Source organism: Lactuca virosa, chromosome 9 (assembly GCF_052849685.1).
Source record: "Lactuca virosa cultivar CGN04683 chromosome 9, Lactuca_virosa_CGN04683_v6, whole genome shotgun sequence".
NCBI classification, from domain to species: Eukaryota; Viridiplantae; Streptophyta; class Magnoliopsida; order Asterales; family Asteraceae; genus Lactuca; species Lactuca virosa.
This window is the reverse complement of record NC_136434.1, coordinates 219,310,385-219,331,401: the sequence shown is the minus strand read 5'-3', so window position 1 is coordinate 219,331,401 and position 21,017 is coordinate 219,310,385.

The following is a 21,017-nucleotide window of genomic DNA, read 5'->3' as shown; positions in this document are numbered from 1 at the left end:
TCAAAATGATTGCTATATTTTTTGGTATGTATGTCTATGCAATATGAAACATGAGGCCTTATCGTCTTAAGTCCCTTCCCTTACACTTTACTCCAACCATTAACTCTTTGAGCCAATGGTCATTATGGACAGCGCTATTAGGAATTGACAACTCCTCACTCGTCTGATTGCTTGAGTGCATGATACCATATTCATCTATGGAACGATAAGCATAGATCTTGATAGGGCATCAGTCATAGGCTTGGCTGTGAACTCATTGTTTGCTCATATACATACAAACTTGTTACTTATTATAGCAATAAACTTTGTTTCTCATTACAACAACAAACTTTTATTACTGGAAACTTATTTACTTGTCTTAGCAACGAACTTGTTTGCTCCTTGTAGCACCAAACTTGATTACTCATTATAGCAATGAAACTTGTTTACTCGTTTTAGTAACGAACTTTATTTCCCATGAGAATATGAACGTTGCATCTCATTTGGGCAACATACTTTATCTCTCATGATGACAACGAACTTTGTTTATACAAACTTATTTACTCACTTTTGCAATATATTTTTATTTATGGAAAATTTTATCAAAACTTTGATTTCGATTCATGAAACCAATCTTATTTTTAATCTATGAACTCACCAACTATTTCGGTAGTTGACCGCTCATTTTACATGCTTTTTCAGGAACTCGTCTATAAGATGGCACTTAGGGACACATCACTTTTAGGAGCATTCGCATGTGTTGTATTTCAATTACATTGTAATTTCTTTTAAAATTTGTTCAAACCCATTGTAAATTTGTAATGCTTTTTAATACTATGGTTGGTGTTGTATTTATCTTTTGCTATGAAACCCTTTGTACTACCACGCCCCATATTTCCACTTTAGCGAGGTGTGACACTCCCCAGGGTGATGAACTAGGTCTAATGAAACCATTGTCCAACAACTCCTGAAGTTGCATCATAAGATCCTTCATCTCTGTCGATGCTAACCGGTATGGTGCTTTCGCTATTGGTGTCGATCCTGACAACAAGTCTATTTGAAACTCCACTTTTCTATCAGGAGGTAGTCCAGGAAGATCTTCGGGAAAGACTTCTGGATAGTCACACACCACTGGTATTCTCTGTATCCTTTTCTTCTCCTTGTTTGCATCAATCACAAATGCCAAGTATGATGTGCATCCTTTGGAAAAACAATTTTTGGCTTTCATCAGGGAAATGATTCCATAATTTACTCTGCGTTTGTCCCCGTACACCACAAATGACTCTTTTCCAGATGGGTTTACTCTCACCATCTTCTTCTTGCATAGTATTTTGGCATCGTTTGCACTAAGCCAATCTATTCCCAGTACGATGTCGAAATCGTTCAACTTAATGGGCAATAACTCCTTGTGGAAGATGTTTTTAATGCAATCGCTAACATGTATGAATTTGCAACTAGCAACTTCTACAACTAGAACATAATCAAGTTTATCTACAGACAATGCTAGTCTTCCACCAAATTTGTGTGATATAAAAGGAGTAACTTTCTCCCGAATCAAACAATATATTGGCAGACAATCCATTTACAAGAAAGGTACCTGAAGCGACATCTGTTGCATCCTTTGCTGCTTCCAGGGTCATCTGGAATGCTCTTGCCTTTGGCCTCGGCAGAACATTAGGCCTTGCTTCCTCTTTATTCTTCAGGCAGTCCTTAGAAATGTGCCCTTCTTCATTACATCCATAACACACCCTCTTGCTGGATGTACACTCATTGGCGTAATGCCCAGTCTTCCCACACTTGTAGCAAGTCACCTCCTCGCCACATTTTCCGAAGTGTTTCTTTTTGCACTTCTTACACCACTTCGCTTCACATCCTCCTCCAAATTTCTTAGAACCAGAATTCGAGAATTTTCTTTTCCTGTTGGACCTTGAAGATCCTTCAAACTTCCTCTTCTCGCCAAATTCGACCTTGTTGGCGACTCTACTCTTGATCATCTCTTCAACATACTTAGCAGCCCAGATGCCCACCTCAAAAGTAGGTACCTGGCATACTGGCACAACATACTCCCATGCTAGTCCCTCCGTATACTTATCGATTTTTGTTAGCTCGTCAAGGACAATGCGCAAAGCAAACTCCATCTTGTGTGTGAAGGCATTGGTATACTCGTCAATGGACATGTTGCCTTTCTTCAACGTCAGAAACTGGTTTTCTAGCTCCAACATATTTTGGGCTGAGCAGAACTTACGTTTAAAGTGGACCAAGAACTCTGCCCATGTCAGCTGTAAGTGGCTCATTGGGGCTTATGGTCTTCCCCCAAAAGTGTTCCACCAGCGAACAACACCAACTCTAAACTGACGCACTGCATAAGTGGTTTGTAGCTTGCCCTTGCAACCACATGTTATGAAAGCTAGCTCCATATCAGATATTGATTCCATAACTCCGATTGGATCTTCTTTCCTAGTAAACGTCGATGGTTTGCAAGTCGTGAAGTCATTATACTTGCATCCATTCCTTTCAATGCCTTCATCTTGGTTATTTCTTCTAACCACTGGTGATTCAGCTTGGCCAACAGTTATACTATAGTTTCCTTCTTCTGACTGACCCTCATTCGGTTCAGGTTGTTCAATAGGCACAGTAGGTTCATCCGTATTCTGTTGAAGTATACGCCTTGTCTCTTCCATCTGACGATCCAACATCATTTGAATCATTGCTTGTACTCCTTCCATCGCGATTGCCTCGGATCAAGCTGCTACCTCTACTGCACGCTCAATCACTCGTGGCTCAGGCTGATGGTTTCCATTAGCGTTTACTAATCCACTTCGAGTTCTCACCATGTCGATCTATACACCAAGGTAGGCGAATTTATATCTTTGTTTTCGATAGATGTTTAATTCCTCCTTATCACTCTGAAAAGTTACATGTTAGTTCTAATACTGTAATTATACGTTTAGAATTATGAACACATAAAGTTTCCAGATCCGGTCGGCAACAGACCACATATCTGATCAAATACTAGCATATAAGGCATCTTTATAGCTATAGCAAATAATCATTTAGCACGTAAAAGCATTTTAGGCATCTTTCCTAAAATAAGCTAGTACTTGTGTCTAAAATATAGTAGACACTCATCTCACAATCATCGCTTAGCATTCTAGGTTTAAGTCTAGAAATCCTACAAATTCCTAGTTCGTTTAAACTAATACTTTGATACCAACTGTGACATCCCCAATTTGACGGCCAGAAAAGACCGATTTGTTTATGCTTTATTTAAAAATCAGAGTACCTTTTTGAAGAAATATGTTGCAGAATTTGTTCCCAAAAATATGATAAAGATTTTATCAAATCATTTATGAGGAAATGTACTTCATTATATTAAAAACCTCGGGTATGTCATTGTCAATACAGATCAAAAGCATAAAGAGAAACAACATAGGCCTTACAACATTTTATTTATTCTACTTGCCTATAATCCATAATCTCTCATCAGATCATCACATCTATGCTCTTGTGCCACTACCTATAATACAAGAAACTGAGTGGGTCAGGCTTGGGAGCTTGGTGAGCACATAGGGTTTTCAACCCACAATAATTAAGTTTATTAATTTCATCAAATCAGTAAACCCGATTACCCATTCCCATTATCCTCACTTTCTGTCCCTAAAGCATCTAAATTAAGGGACCTAGCCTAAGGATTTTCATCGGGATGACAACACTGCTTAGGGGATTCCTCAAGAATATATGGCAAGTAAGGCAACCATGAGGGGGATGGAGTACACCTGGTGAACACGTAGTTCAAATAAACACGTATAGGTTGCGAGCCTACTAGCGTTCCACCGGACTATCTAGAATAGTATGTGGTCGTCATCTATACTCCGCTAGATGACTGGATCATCGTAAACATCCAGGCGTATCATCATTTATTTCTTCATCTATATCATCTACCCATCTTTACCCATCATAATTATAGGTATAAAATACATATACAATTTAAATCAAGTAAAACATGTATATTTTGTTCATCCAGCATAAATATGAAGTACACAGATAATATGCACACATAGCACGTAATTTATATTAAATACTTCATATATATGTGTAATATGAAAGTAGCTATGCACTCACTTGTTAAAGTGATGACTCCAAACTCGGGCAGCGCTTCGCTTCAAACAATTTTATTTTCCTTCGACGAAACCTAGTATCATTATCACTAGATCTTAGTCTAATATTTATAGCGAATAGTTATTAGTCTAGATTTACGAGTGATATTGTTTTATAAGTGTTAAACAAATACTTTTCAACTACTATGTACAGACAGGGGCCATACATGAAACACCGGAGGGCAGGACCATTTTGGCATTTATGCTGTTCTGAATTCCAATAACCCTATGCGGCCCTTCAAACCAGATTCTTCATACCACGAGCAGTTAAAAGGTATTATAATAACACTTTATATTTTATAATACTTAGCACATATATTGTATATAGGTTCATAATAACGATAATGAATTTAAACATAAGCTATACTTAAAATAGGGTAAGCATAACTTACTTATAAGGGGGTTTAGCTAGGAGTCGGGCTCTGCGGGGGCAGAACTTCCGAGCCAAAAGCTCTTCTTATCGGAGCCTTCCTGTACTCCAGGACTCGCCTCTAACACTTGGGAAGTGCTAGGGAATGGGAGAGGGGGTTCGGGGGTATTGGGAGAGAGTGGTATAAGAATGGTGTGAAGAAATGACATATTTGCGCCTCTATTTATTGGCTGAGAAATGGCCCAAAACGGCGTGTTCTGAGCCCCAACACATCGTGTTGAGGTGCCAAGTGTCACCATCTGGTCGCAAGGCGTTGGGAAGAAGCAACGGTCAGGATTGTGCCACGTGACAGTCGCAGATTACTCCAAAAACTAATTATCTTCTAAAATCCGTAACTTTCGCATACGAGCTCCGTTTTTGACGTTCTTTATATCCACGTATAGGTATTGACGGGATCTACAACTTTTGTTTAGACTCCGTCTGCTAATTTTCACTTTATTTTTAAAGTTATATTTTAACAGGCTTAGATAGTTAAAGTCCGTTAAAAATTCATAACTTTGTAATCTGACGTCCGTTTTCGTCTGTCTTTATATCGTTGAGTTCCTATTAATGAGATCTTCAATTCTTATTTAGGTTGTGTCGGCTAGAAATCGATCGATATAAAATTCGATTTCCGGATTGTGCACTGTTATGCTAAATCTTAAAAAAATCATAACTTCCTCAAACGAAGTCAGATTTGGATGTTCTTTTTATGTACGTTCTCGGTTTAACGTATACTACCACTTTCGTTTAGGTTACTAAGGCTGATCAATTCACTTTTTACGTTTCCCGGCGTCGTGCTGGTTTTGTCGCAAAACTTCGACGGGTCATTACTTCGTCGTTATAAGTCGGATTTCAGTGTTCCTTATATCCCCGAAATCCTTGTTACGACTACTTCAACTTTCTTCATAGGTATTGGGTCTATCTATTATTTTATTTTTGACGTATATTTTTTCTTATTATTTTATTACATTGTTAATAGCAAGTATAATGCACATAAAATTACATAATTCACATAGTACTCAAATAATTCTTCTTCATTACTTCAAAATAGGTTACAATTGTTGACCCTAACTATTATATCATCATAAGCATGCTTAGCCTAGAAAGACGGGCGTTACACCCCACTCCCACTGTTGTACTTCCTTCCTCTTTCCTCAGTACTATAAAGATTGTTAGAGGGTTCTCCATCACTTCGTCAGCTCACATCCTCACCAAGGATTAAGTCGCATATGCCTTCAAATGTCAGCTTGGCACCTCCAGCTGAGTTTCTGGCTGTTGTCACTGTTCCTGATCAACTTTTGGGTAATGATGATAATAGTAGCAATGTTTGGACTTCATCTTCAAATTTAATCTCAACCGATGTCAACCTTGAAATGATTTAATTAAATTCATTGACATGATCAGTCACTGAGAAATCTTCCTTCATCTTCAGATTTACCAATTATCGAATCAAGTGAACCTTATTCGTTGTTAAAGGTTTCTTGTACATGTTAGATAGCTTTTTTTAACCCATAAGTTGTCTTCTCATTAACAATGTTGTAAGCAACGTTCTTTGCCAATGATATATGCACCACACCAAGTGACTGCCGATCTAACAACTACTAATCCTCCTGCTTCATAAGGAACGACTTATCTTCTGACAAAGGCTCATGTAAATTCTTTTGGTAGAGGTAGTCTTCAATTTTCATCTTCCAGAAACTAAAGTCTTTTCCATTGAACTTGTCGATCTTAACTCTTCCGTCTTCAGCGATAGCACTAATACCAGTTTGTTGGGTGACAACAAAAAACAAGTCAAGCACTTCGGACAAATATCAAAAAACAAACTTCGGTGAACTCAAAAAACTTCTGAAAAACGTAAATCAAAATAACACGATATTTCACGTGGTTCGATCAAGGTGACCTACGTCCACGGCCGAAGGAGAGAGAGAGGATTTTATTAACTTTTTGGAACTATTACAAGCACTCAAAATTGTATCTCACTTTGAGCTCTCACAGAAATCCAACTATTTACAATGATGGGGGTATGAGTCTATTTATACTTGAGGGATCAAACCTAAAACCCTAATGGGTCAAGCCCATTGGCCCACACGCCCATGAATGGTGACAACCAATCATATCCTGCCATGCAGCATCTTCTGGAACATTCTTCCATGTTGAGCATCATAGAGGACTTCATAGCATACGTGGCTCATCAAGGAACAAGATGGTCTATCTTGCGTCAACATGGCGAAACAGGAACATGGATGGCGCAAGTGGCTTCAAGTGTGGCACAAGAACATCAATATTGGAGCAACAACACTACCATGGTGCAATAGGATCATGCATGGCACAAAAAAGCCATGAATGGCGCAAGAGCATACCTCATGGCGCAAGAGGGATCCTCATGATGCAAGAGGAACCCCTCATGGCACAAGAGGGAGCATTATGGCACAAGAAAGAATGCCATGGCGCAAGAGCATCCTTCTTGGCCCATCCCTTTAACATATGGCGCAATAAGGTCCCCTTGTTGCTCCATATCACTCCCAAGTGCTCCAAACCTCTTGCAGGTGCTCCAAACCCCCTTCAGCATGATTCGTTCCTTTGTCACTTGATCCGTTCCTTTGTCAGACGTTCAATTCCTTTATCAGATAATCCATTCCTTTGTCACATGCTCCATGAACCCCAAGTGCTCCATTGTGATCTAAGTGCTCCGTGTTGGATAAGACTTCATAGCCCAACAAGAGGACTAGTAGGCAGTAGTGAGTTGTATGATTGATGTTTTCCTATATGATGTTCCTACTTGATCCTTGATTGTTTATACGTTGACATATAGTGGTAATGGGTTAACGCGGTCATGCTTTGTGTTGTAGGCCAAGATACCCGGTGCGGGCCGGTTGAAACCGTAGGCACAAAGGCTTAGGAAGATCGGTTGGCGGTAGGCCAACAAACCCTGTGTATTCCAGTCCGAAGATTGATTGGACCGTTGCATGTTGGCATTCCAGTCTGAAACTAATTGGGTCTGGGCATTCCATTAGGATGATTGTGGTCCGTTATGCATGATGGGTTTTGTATACTACAACATCCTATGGTGCACATACAACCCTAAATACCTTGGATCTATGTTTTCACTAGCTATACATGCAAATGGTTTCCAAGGCATTAAACCTATAACTAGCATGCAATTTTTCATAAACAATACAAGATACTAGTTAGAGTAACATACCTTTTATGTGGCTTGAAGTCTTGATGTATTTGGTGTTGCTAGAAAGACTTTGGCCTTTAAGAACTTAGTGCCCCAAGTGTTGCACCTCAAATGGAATCACACAACACCACCAACAACTTGGAATAACTTGAGAGAAAAGTTCTTATGCTGAAAATCGGCTAGCCCTCTCATATGAATCCTTAGGGCCTATTTCTTGAGCTATGGGGTCTTTATATATTGTGGCTATTAGGGTTACACCATGTAACTCATGACTTTCCATATTATTCATGCTCCATGGGTTAAAACCTCCATGGAGTATCCATGGGTTACTCCATGGGGTTAGCCCAACATGAAGAACTATGGATCATAAGCCCACATATATAAGAATGAATGATTTACACAATCAATCCCCATATATTTAATTAGTGTCTTTTGATCACAAAATTAATTCCAAATTAATTCTTGATCAATACTAACTAAATAATATGATTTCATATTAATATATTAGAACTTATAATATTTTAATAAATCATAAATATCCTTTTCTCACAAAAGTCTATCCAAATTGTTCCGATGCCATGCAACCCAAATGGACCATGCCAAATCGGGTCAAGTACATACCAATTATAGTTATGGATTTAGACACTAATCCAACAGTCTCCCACTTGGATAAGTCTAATAACTATTATTGCAAGTATGACTCTACAACCTGACTAACAATCGTAGCTCTTAAAAGCCATTGTTGTACTCTGAGCAAATCAATGACGTGTCCATTAGATAAGGGATCATATATTCCTCCATTCTAGATATCATATGGACTGGGACATGGATTTTAATCATTCTCTCTGTCCATCTGTTGTTTCCCGATTTCCGACTTATGACGACCGACTAATTGAATAAATTAAATCAGTCCAGGCCCGGCCGAGCACTTACGTTTGTCATCACTAAATCATAGAGGGGCCCACAAATATCGCTTTTATCCCTCCAAGGGTAAAAGGAATGGATAAACTTCGACCCAAATGTTCGCTTGTACTTACTCATGAAATTACACACAACGATATGTTTTATAACAACCAAGTTACTGGTTGCGTTTACATATGTCAATGTGCAACCGACGCACAACTACAACTCACACGTCTCTCTTTGAAGAATATAAGATATTATCGTCTCATGATCACTCGTGATAAAATCCATGAAGTGATTCAAATGAGTGTGGGTTTAATCCAATACTCGTATCTCATTCCAGGAGCACTCATGAATGTTGCAGCAACTTTTGTTATGTCTAAACACTTTAGACATCTACAAGCCCAATTCATGACATTCTTGATTCATACCTACTTCCAACGTATGATTGACTGTGGAGAGTTTGAATAACCTAGTTATTCGGGAAGTCAAAACATGCAAAGTGAAACACAAGAATAATCGAATCCAATATGGTCTCAGAACTTATGAATATAAATAAAACACCTTTTATTTATCACCATATTGATTACACATTATTCATTGTATAATGTTTCGATTTATCAACCTAATACGTGAATTAAAACAATAGTCATGCCATGCTTCAAGCATGCACACTATGTTTGTCCAAAACAATAGTTATGCCATACTCCAAGTATGCACACTATGTTTGTCTATGATCCTTACTTTGTGAAATAGATCAATTGAACATGATTCCAATTATGCTCATTTCACAATCCCAAATCCTTATCGCAAATGTAAGAATACAATATTCTTTTCCATTTACTGAAATATGTTAGATTCTAAACTTATATGCAATGATCCTCTTGTAACGACTATGCACAAAAGTCATAAAGACTTGGCAACAGACATTACAAACTATTCCAATGGAGAGCAATTCCATGGAAACGAAGTCTCAAATTCAAAGTACATTCCTTTGAACATCCTTCTTGCATTAAGTTTTCTAATCTTACACAGATTTAATGAATAACTTCCACCTATAAAACATTTCCATATTCCCATTCTGACTATCACTTCTGAACAAGAGTTGCCTCCTTTCAGAATATGTCAATATGGTCCTTCCAAAATTAACACTATACTTCCAATTGTCCATGAGCAACCAATCTTTGGTAAACCTCAGATTGTCCTCGACAATTGCTTAATCATTTTAGCCATATCCAATTCTAGACATTTTCCCTTCTTAATGCCCTAGGCATTTGGAAAAAATTTAGAACAGATGAATATTACAGCACATGTAATCGATCATATATCTGAAGCATATGGGACACGATTCATGATGTCTCACATAAAGACATGATACTAGACCAGTCTTTTGCTATAATATTTCTATTTCTATTTGCCATGTTCTCATAATTCAAATTATGAAAAGTGATGCTGTAATCATAATCGAATTTTAGAACGCAAATAATGTAATTATGACTAAATTTGATTAAAAACTCACAATCTATGCTTTTAGATTTGAAATGAAGTATAATTTCCTCTCCCTTAATTATAGCAAAACAACTTTTCAAACCCTGCATCTTTGCAAATTTGAAACTTTGTTTTCTATAATTAACATTGCTAACTTGCAATACTTAACATAATAATCATGCTCCCACTAACATGATAATTATTAGCATAACACTTATGCTCCCACTAGCTTTGACATGTATCTAGAAATCAACTGGACTTCTAGAAATCAATACTTTATTGACTTTCTTACCAAAGTTAAGATTTCTGATACGGATGCTTTCATAAGACTTTATCAAAATCATACACCTTTTCTTAGATAGCTCACATGTGTGTCTAAACAATTTTTTAGAACTATGGAAAGGGATGTCGTAATCATAATCTCAATTGTTTAGACCTTTGCCATTTCTCACAAGTCCATGTTAGTGTGTCCGATAACCACACACGCTCCACTAACGACTTTGAGAATGCAAATATCACAATTGCTATCTACTTAAAATCTATTTAGTAGAAGCGTTTCCTCACCATCATTTTCATGAATCGAAGAGAAACCTTATGACACTTAGATTTCTATGGTGTATGTGTTCCTATCCATGTGAATTTGTCATAACCACAAGAGGAGGTTAGTGACAAATGCAAACTCATATGGACTGAACTTGTGCAATCTTAACTTCTTGCCACTTGGCAGCACAAGGGCCTACCATTGCTTCCAAGTAGTTATGCAAACACTGAGAACTCATAGAACTCACATGCATAGCCAACTTTAACTGGAATGGGCACAAAAACAAGAATATGTCAACACGATAGGTTACAAACCTCAAATCGTGTGCTAGTGATAAACAACAGGTTTTATTCTTGATTAGTTCTTGAAACTTTTTCAAGATCTTTAAGACTCCCACTGACCTCTTGACATATAAGATTCTCTTGTTAAGAACCATTCCTTAACAAAACAAATATTCAAGAGTTAGTGCGGATACTTATTAAGATAAACACTTCACATAATTGGTCTTAGTTGGTCTTTGTTTTATCCAAAACATCACAACTTACCAATTTCAAATGTACAAGAGTAAGAAAACATTTTACTCTACATTTGACAAGTGTTATAAACCTTCTAAGGATTATGTCACTCAAGTTACAATCTTGGAGTATGACTCTAAGACTTGATTTGGAACGAAGTATGATTCATCCTTTTGATTTAACCATTTCAACAATTCACGATTCCTCTTCTTAGCCAAACAAATGCACTAAGATGTCCTTAGAGAATCAATTGTGATATGGTTTCATAATCACTAAGATAATCATAAAACAAGATACTCAAGTACTCTCCCATCTTTTCAGATTGGAGAAACTTTTATCTTTCTGCCTAATTTGATTCTTCTTGTTCGTTCTGCCTTACATTGAAACTTTTCCAATGTTTCAGAATTACACTTAAACTTGTAAGCACAACCATATTTACTAAACTTCAGTAAATCATGACGAATAGTCTTATCGTTCTTTGTGGTGGACCTGACCAGTGCACACGCAAGTGTACCCGATCCCCTAATCCTTCACTTGACTCACATATACATGTGATCAAGGAATTAGTCTTAATTTCCCAAAGATGAAAATTCTCATTCATCATACAATACAAGTTGCATGATTCCAAGTTGGGTGATGAGAATCTTTCCTTATTTGGTAAATTATGACACTACCACAAACGAAAGAATCAAATCCATTTTCCAATATTGCTATCAATGGAATCATATAAACAACAATTTTTCACAAATGCCATTGTAAGGATATTTAAAATAAATAAAATTAAAACTTTTTCTTTTATTTTAAAACTAGCGGAAAAAACTTATCCTTACAATGCAAATGCATATGAAAACAATGTTGTTATTTATTCCTAGGCAATCTATCACAACTCTTAAGCAACAGCTCAAAATCCTGATCACCGAACCATGCGATTGAAATCCATCTTCGCGATCAGAATCAGCATATTCTTCCTTTAAGCTTCCTCTCTTTTCTTTGATTCTTAAAACATCAAAATCGACCTAGTCACATCATGTAATAAGATTCTCAAAATAGGAACTTAATAGAGTTAGATAGTGGACTTTACCCGAAGTAGAGTCAAACCTTTTTCACTTTACCATCCTTATGATCTTTCAGGTAAATAGGGCAGCTTCGCAACCAATGTCCCTTCCTTTGTCAATAGAAACATATGGACTCTTTGGGAATGGTACACGGGACTATCTCAGACTTAGTGTAACACCCATAAAATTAGAGCCAATTTAAAACTTTTTAAATCTTTTGAAACCGTTCAGTTATTATAATTTGTTTTCAAAATAGTTTATACATCAGAGTTCCAAGAAATCATAATCATCAATCGAGGAAGTGTACGGTCACGCCTTCGCCTTCCTATGGCCATCCGTTGAACCTGAACCAATAAACTAAAACTGTAAGCCCGAAAGCTTAGTGAGTTACCCCCCAAAATCCCAACCTCATATAACCATAATCATATCATATCAAAAAATACAGAACAATATGCATAATGATCCTTCAACCTGACTGGACCACCTCGCAGGACCTACAGCCTATCTGGACCGCTCCCGAGCCTTCGGCATGACTGGACTGCCTCGCAGGGACTACAGCCTATCTGGACCGCTCGTCGGGTATGTTGGCCTACAACACAAAGCAGGACCGCCTCAACCCAACCCCCAACCAAACGAACATGTGCACATAATTATCATACGCTAGCTCATATCATATAACAGTCAAACCGATCTAACAGACCATCAAACATAGCAACATACTATATACTAGGATACCGACCTAACCAGGTCACTAAACATAGCATCATTCTATATACCAGGACACCGACCTAACCAGGTCACTAAACATAGCATCATCCTATATACCAGGATACCGACCTAACCAGGTCACTAAACATATCACCATCCTAACAACCAGGATGTAAATCAACAAGCATAACATGCAATAACCCGGATGCAAATCTGAAAAGGGCCGACATTGGTGCCTTAGACCCTGTTGATATAGTGAGGAGAACTCACCTCACAACTGACGCGCTGAAGTGATAAACTCCACTCTCGGATCACTGACACAACTCCACCACCTATATTCACCATAAAACCATATCCATAAATTTCCAATTTCCCAAAATGCCCCTAGAAGTCAACTAGTCAACCCTTGGTCAAAGCCCAAGTCAATGGTCAGGGTCAACAGTCCATGTTGACCTCAACTCGTCGAGTACAACTATCCACTCGTCGAGTTCCTTGAATAACTCTTCAACTCGTAGAGTCACTTGAGTGACTCGTCGAGTTCCTAATGTTTGCGGCCAAAAACTCCTTGGCCAACTCGTCGAGCTTCCCTTGCAGCTCGCCAATTTCAAGCGTGCCAACAACCGGGAAAACCCTAAATGACTCGCCGAGTCACCCCACTGACTCGCCGAGTCCACGACAATCTTCATCGGACTCGCCGAGTTGACCATGCAACTCGTCGAGTTCCTTCAGTCCATTTTCCATTCAGTTGCTTTTTAATCCATTTTAAGGTTCCATATTGCAGATCCAGCTTCCCAAGACATGTTTATCATGTAAAGTTGCAAACTTAACGTGCATGCAAGGCTCTAAAGTCTTATAATGACAAAACCAAGCTTGCAATGGAGTTTTACACTTAAGGAGGGGTTCATACTTGCCAAAGATGATAGCTTTATGGACTTAGAGACCAAAGAGAGTTCAGATCTAAAGTTACAACTTCAGATCTGAGCTCATGCCCAAGAATAGCTTCATAATATGCTAGAAAATCCCAAATCTTTAACCAAATGAGATCTAGAATGAAATGAGGTCAAGGTAACGACTTGATACCTTCCAAAAGATGCCAACTGAGGTAGATATCAGATCCGTACATGTACCTCGCTTCTAGCCACTTGCTCTCCAAGCTCTCTTTACAAAGATCCTCCTTCCAAAGCTTAAAACACACAAGAATGATGCACACACACGGATTAGGGTTTATGGACTATCAAGAGGCTGTAAGGGGAGGCTGAGGAGGCCAATGATCCTTTAAATAGGGTGCAAAACCCCGGAAATTAGGGTTTCATCCTCCAGCTCCTACTCGTCGAGTTCCTTCTTGGACTCGGCGAGTAGGTCACTTAAACACGTGGACCAACCAGCTGCTACTCGACGAGTCATGCAACCAACTCGTCGAGTAGACCTTGAAATCATGAGAATTTATAACCATAAATTGATACTCGAGAATCGGGGAGTTACAATTCTCCCCCACTTGAACTAGACTTCGTCCTCGAAGTCTGCTGCGGTGAACATCCTCGGATAGTGCTCCCGCATCTCTGCCTCCGGCTCCCACGTCCACTCGGACCCTATTTGGTGCTCCCACTGTACCTTTACCAAAGGCACCTCCTTGTTCCGCAGAACCTTCACCCTTCTCTTCAGAATGGCCACAGGCCTCTCAACATAATCCAGGCGCTCACCGACCTGAATGTCATCCAACGATACTACCGCCTCCTGATCCATGACGCACTTTCGCAACTTCGAAACGTGAAAGGTGATGTGAATCCCAATCGAACCTTTTCATAAGGTCTATCCTTCATGCCACTTTGCCAACTTGACAAAATCCTGATGATCCAAAGTATCGGAAACCCAACTTTCCCTCTTCCTGAAGCAAACCCCTTTTGTGCTGACAGGATATTTGTCCCAAAAATATCATACCAAATCGATCCACTAAAACACGAACACACATGTCTGGCCCAATCAGCATCGGGCTGGAATACCAAACATATTAGGTCCAATCAATCATAGTGTCTGGTCATCCTCATGATGGAATACCCTAGATTGGAATACCTCTATGAACATAACTCGATTCTACTCATAACTTGAGATCCAAGGATCTATCCTTGCGTCTCATCCACCATCCTCAGATCCGTCACAGCCGAGTGCAACTCCCCCGAATCTTCAACAATACATCCAATCCGAACGCGCTCCTACTGTTGGATTAGTGTCTAAGTTCATAACTATATTTGGTATGTACTTGACCCGATTAGCATGGTCCATTTGGGTTGCATGGCATCATGCATTTGGATAGAATAAAATGAGAGAAATAACACTTAAGGTTTACTAATATATTATAAGTTCTAATATACTAATAAGATTATTTAATTAGTATTGATCAAGAATAAATTTCGAATTAATTAAGTGATCAAAAGGAGACTAATTAAATATATGGGTTGATTGTGTAAATCATCCATACTTGTATAGTGGGCAAATGCTCCATGGATTATCAAGTTGGGTTAAAACCCATAGGATGCTCCATGGTGTTTTTGTACCCATGGACCATGGAAATGAAAGGCCATGACAATTAGGGTTTACATGGTGTAACCCTAATTGTGACAAACTATATAAGCATCTTATTCTTGTCAAAATCGGCGACCAAGAGAGAACTATGTGTGTATGGTGAGGGCTAGCCGATTTCATGAAGTGTATCATTTCTATCTAAGTTATTCCAAGTGTATTTGATGTTGTGTGAACCATTTGAGGTGTCACACTTGGGGCACTCGGCTCTTGAGCATCAAGGAATCAAGCTACATAAAAGGTATGTCTTCAAACTTGTTTTATTACCCAAGTATCAAAGATTGTATGCTAGATAGGGTAATACCTTGGAATATTCATATTTGCATGTATAATAGAGAAAACATAGATCCAAGGTATTTAGGGTTGCATGTACACTTAGGAGTGTTAGAATGCTCAAAACCCAACACCTACAACAGACATAACCAACACAATCTCTATGCCCACAGCCTATGACTGGAATACCCTTACTTGGTCCTCAACATAGGTCTGGATTGCCTCGGAGCCCACATCATGAGTCTGGTATGCCCTCTCCGACCCTCAGCTCATGACTGGAATGCTCCCGATGACCGATCGAAACTACTGTCGTCCCTTCAGTTGCCCAACACTTCGGCCCTACAGATATCCACTTTCCTCCGCCGCTCGAAGGGCCTAATCGATGCTCCTCTCATCAACGAACAACATAACGATAAAAAAACTACAAGTACACATGAATCCCAAGTCATAAACCCACTTCAACTCTACCTGCTACAATATGATGTTTCTCAGGTAAATTCGAAACCTCCTTGGTCACTACCCGAACATCGGACACCTCACCGATTACTAAATCAAAAGACACACACAAACAGCAGTCCCATGCGTCTCCCGAAAAGAAACCGACTGGATGGACTTGCTTCCACGCCCTGCCATCAACTCCTGCCAACATAATGAACGTTACATGACCCACGTCAACCTCACATCCTACCTGGTATTCAGTGATTCATCTTCTCCTTACTTCAGACACGATATGGCTCTTTCACATATGAAACCAACCCAAGACACATCACAATAACTCAAACCATCATCAACATACCTACCACTACCAGCCAACCAGTATCACCCCTTTCGGGTTGGAATACCAACATGTCTAATCAATTTAACTATCGAGTTGAAATTCTCAGGGTTTGTTGGCCTACCACCTCAACCCTACCGCTCCCCTTGAGCCTCTGTGCCTACGACTTTCAGTCGGCCCGCACCGGGTATCTTGGCCTACCGCATAAAGCAGGACCGCCTCAACCCTATCAAAATGCCATAGACGATCATGAGAAAGATCTAACCAGGTTCCCAGAACCTGAATGACAGGATATTCTAATCCCAAGCCTTCCTAAGGCTGACGAATACCCAATCGGATCTACTTCCCAGTACCCAACTAGAGTATTACCCGATCCAAGAAGATTAATCCTTTGAGGCACTCCGAACTAATGAGATCACCAAGATCCTCTGTACTCCATCCGATCTCTAATAAAAATTTCCGATCAAACCCAAAAATACACCGGAGTCCTCAGCCTACTCCAACAACATGTTCAATACCTGGGGACAGACCTGCTGATTGCTATAGCATAGCAGCATACTCAATACCCGCACATAGATCTATAAACACATACAAAGTATTCAGTATGATTGGACCGCCTCACCAGGCCTTCCGTCTATCTAGACCACTCTCAGAACCTTCAGCATGTCTGGACCGCCCCTCTGGGCCTTCAGCCTGTCTGGACCGTTCTAAACTGTTGAGTATCTCCCTGGACCACCCCTCCTGGTGATCCTTCCCATACAAACTGTTCTCACCCACTTGGGGTTTCGAACTCCTGATCTATTTCGTGGACTCAAACTCCGGCCTAACCCTAGGCCTCATGTCGATCGTCCACCCTCTCGGAAATCCGTGACAAAACCCTCAATCTACCAAACCAAAAACCCTCAGATTCGAGCATACCCTCGACCGAATACTCGAACTGAACTCAATTCCTGACTAGAACTCCAACCTGGTTCCCCAACTTCTGCTATCAAGAACCAAGAAGACGTGTTCCTTACGTTGGGAAGTTTTGCTGAACCCCCAATCAACACAACCCTCAAACCAAGCAGCCATTAGGGCCTCCATTCTCCCTGTCGGGTTGTGAAACTTATCCCCGTTTCAAACCTCTCCCGCTCTGCATCTCGGGGTAACTCTCCCCCACTTACATTCGACTAAGCCTTCATAATACATGAATATTATAGGATTCCCAATCCTTCTCACTTCCCAACGATCGACCCGATGACAACCAACTCTTCCCCGCTAGTGCTCCATCACTATCCAATCCCAGTTGATCACACACTTCTTTAGAACCAGATGAACACTTCCTGAACCCCAGTGAACCGACAGTCACTAATGCTTGAATCACCTCACACTCAAGTCCTGAAGACTACAAGATAGATGCTCCAACTAATACCTCGGCAACGAGGTACTTCTCTTGGCGCTTTAGTTCGTCAATCACTAACGGTTGCTAACCACTGAATCCTGACAATGCTGAATAACCCTTCTGTGGGACCCTATCTGTAGACCTCCCACATAATACCCCTTTTCCAAAGGTGTTCCAAATAAGCTTCCCGCTCTCGGGCTCTAGAAATCATTCTCTTTAGGGTTCGCACCCTGACTCGCTTACTGGCTCAAACGCCCACAGCTGAACTGAAGCAGTTGAAACAACCTCTGCCCTAAACCGGGCTACAAACTACTCCCAAGACATAGTCTACAATCCCAAAAGTACAATAGATCGCACAATCAATCCTTACCGTCCGATACAAGAGATCCAAGGCAAACCGGAGCTCACAAATACTTATGCCACGTCGACCCACCTGCGCTCACCGGCGCTGAAATAATGTTGCCTATTCCTGCAACCAACTGACCCGGAGATGGAATACAACCTGATCCTGGGGTCACAAGTCTACTCACTCCTTCGAGCTCGAAAAACTGAGAGGGCACAATCCTTGCTCTACAAAACGACAATGCAATCCCTCAATAAGCCATTCCCCCTCCAGCTGCAAAACCCCAGCTGAACATAATCATCACTCCCTTCCGTAGTTTCCGCGACTCACATTCCGGCCTCCAGAAAACCCCCGAGCCTTAAATCTAGAAACCCACGTGCTAGCCTCTCCCGCTCAACCCGCGGAAATATAACGAGTACAGATCATCTTCCTGATCCCAAATAGCTGCAGCTCTCTGCTCATCAGAATATGTACCAGTGACAAGTCCTGGTACCGGAAAACTCGACCAGCTCCTCTCCCTGTCGTCGTTACAGTTGTGGAAGCTGTTGTGGCAGCCGTCTCAGCAATTGCTACATGGTGCTCGACAAAATACTCAACCATGGCGGTCTTGAAAGACCCAATCATCTCCGAAATCTATCCCCGAACGATCTCGATCACCTACTCCCGGATGATCTCCCCGACACGATCCTCTGACAATATTGGCCTATCCTGGTTGCCAGTTCTCGATCCTGATCCGGATCCGATCTCAAACTGTCTCGAATAATCCATACCATAACAGGGAACCAACTTCCAACTAAACCCCAGGGGTTGTGACTTCCTTGCTACGCGTATGGGTCCTGTGCTTTCAGTAGTACGGGCCCATACTACCTTCCACACCTACCCATATTTGTCTCAAGTATCACCACAAAACCCTAACAATATACATAGACATAGCGAGCGCTTAATCCTCACTCCTAGAGGAAAGCTAAATATCTCATAACTGACCTACCGGTCCCACGCAATCCACTCATCCATGAAACTTCCACCAACCCTGTAGCACTACTGTATGCTAGCCATACATAACGCTGGACCCTATAGACTTTCGAATATCCAATCCTACCCTAAGCCCCCAATCAGACAAGAACAGAACATAAGGCCAAATCAAACATTCTCAGGCTATAAGATCTTAGTTATGTATAACCGTGATGCATACACTAAACAACTAAAGTAATGATGTCAATCTCATCTAAAGGAAACCCTAGGCTAGCAGGCAGCATGTAATCAGGCAATTCTATCCTGCAATTCCTGAAGATCCCTAGCCTAGTACTAGCATGTTGTTCTAACATATCACAATATCAAATAACCGTATGGTATTTTGGGGTCTACTTACTGACTCCGGCTGATCGTACACTTCGCATCCTCTTTTACTTATTTTGAAAACCATTTAAAATCATTTTGAAAATCTTTCCTTGATTTGAGACTGGATTCACACGAGTGTTCCTCCAATTCACTCAAACCAAGGCTCTGATACCAACTTGTAACACCCATAAAATTCGAGCCAATTTAAAACTTTTTAAATTTTTTGAAACCGTTCAGTTATTATAATTTGTTTTCAAAATAGTTTATACATCAGAGTTCCAAGAAATCATAATCATCAATCGAGGAAGTGTACGGTCACGCCTTCGCCTTCCCGCGGCCATCCGTTGAACCTGAAACAATAAACTAAAACTGTAAGCCCGAAAGCTTAGTGAGTTACCCCCCAAAATCCCAACCTCATATAACCATAATCATATCATATCGAAAAATACAGAACAATATGCATAATGATCCTTCAGCTTGACTGGACCGCCTCGCAGGGCCTACAGCCTATCTGGACCGCTCCCGAGCCTTCGGCATGACTGGACCGCCTCGCAGGGCCTACAGCCTATCTGGACCGCTCGTCGGGTATGTTGGCCTACAACACAAAGCAGGACCGCCTCAACCCAACCCCCAACCAAACGAACATATGCACATAATTATCATACGCTAGCTCATATCATATAACAGTCAAACCGATCTAACAGACCATCAAACATAGCAACATACTATATACCAAGATACCGACCTAACCAGGTCACTAAACATAGCATCATCCTATATACCAGGACACCGACCTAACCAGGTCACTAAACATAGCATCATCCTATATACCAGGATACCGACCTAACCAGGTCACTAAACATATCACCATCCTAACAACCAGGATGTAAATCAACAAGCATAACATGCAATAACCCAGATGCAAATCTGAAAAGGGCCGACATTGGTGCCTTAGACCCTGTTGATATAGTGAGGAGAACTCACCTCACAACTGACGCGCTGAAGTGATAAACTCCACTCTCGGATCACTGACACAACTCCACCACCTATATTCACCATAAAACCATATCCATAAATTTCCAATTTCCCAAAATGCCCCTAGAAGTCAACTAGTCAACCCTTGGTCAAAGCCCAAGTCAATGGTCAGGGTCAACAGTCCATGTTGACCTCAACTCGTCGAGTACAACTATCCACTCGTCGAGTTCCTTGAATAACTCTTCAACTCGTAGAGTCACTTGAGTGACTCGTCGAGTTCCTAATGTTTGCGGCCAAAAACTCCTTGGCCAACTCGTCGAGATTCCCTTGCAACTCGCCAAGTTTAAGCGTCCCAACAACCGGGAAAACCCTAAATGACTCGCCGAGTCACCCCACTGACTCGCCGAGTCCACGAC